At 59.8% G+C, this 671-nt stretch overlaps 1 protein-coding gene across 1 annotated transcript in view; it reads right to left on the reverse strand.

Moving 5' to 3' along the window:
• Positions 1-671, reverse strand: part of RARG (retinoic acid receptor gamma) — a 19302-nt gene that overhangs the window by 9726 nt on the left and 8905 nt on the right. The window lies entirely within an intron of this gene.

Raw genomic sequence — 671 nt, forward strand, 5'->3', positions numbered from 1 at the left:
GGCCCGGAGGGGTGGGGGGTGGGGCTTGGAGAGCAAAGGGGGCCGGGCACTAAGACGAGCCGAGCTGGGAGTGGAGCGCACACTTACACACACTCGCACCCGGCGCGCGCGCTTGCTTAGACACATATCCGTGCATGCGTTTATCTAGGCAGTCACCGCGTATTTGCAAATATGCAATAGTGCGCCATGTATTTTTTCTGCGTGTACATAAATTCATAGAGGCACACAGACATCTATGCAAGCACATATTTGTGCAAGCACATCTGGTTCGGGAAAATGCTTGCAAGCATTCTCTCTCCACAGCCCTGAGGCTTTGCACGGATTTGCACTTCGTCGCGTGCCCCGGTCCGGGATGGGGGGAAGGAATGGAGGAACCAAACACATGCATTTCCTTTTGAGTTTTCCCCCTACCCCTCCCAACACCCTGCACACCAGTCATTACAAGCTGGGGTGTCAAGGAAGACTGGGGAGAGGGGAACATGGAGATTCCCAGCGCGCTGCAGTTCTCCGGGGCCCGGGGACCTGCACTACCTCCACCCCCTCATTCCCAGGCCTGGCTCCTCCCTCTCCCTCCGCGCGCGCGCTTCGAGGCCGAACCGTACATTCCTGCGGCTCGGCGCGCGCGGCCTCCTCCTTCCTTCCCGTTCTCCCCACCCCCGGTGGAAGGGCCG

Source organism: Crocuta crocuta, unplaced genomic scaffold, assembly GCF_008692635.1.
Source record: "Crocuta crocuta isolate KB4526 unplaced genomic scaffold, BGI_CrCroc_1.0 scaffold30, whole genome shotgun sequence".
Lineage (NCBI taxonomy): Eukaryota > Metazoa > Chordata > Mammalia > Carnivora > Hyaenidae > Crocuta > Crocuta crocuta.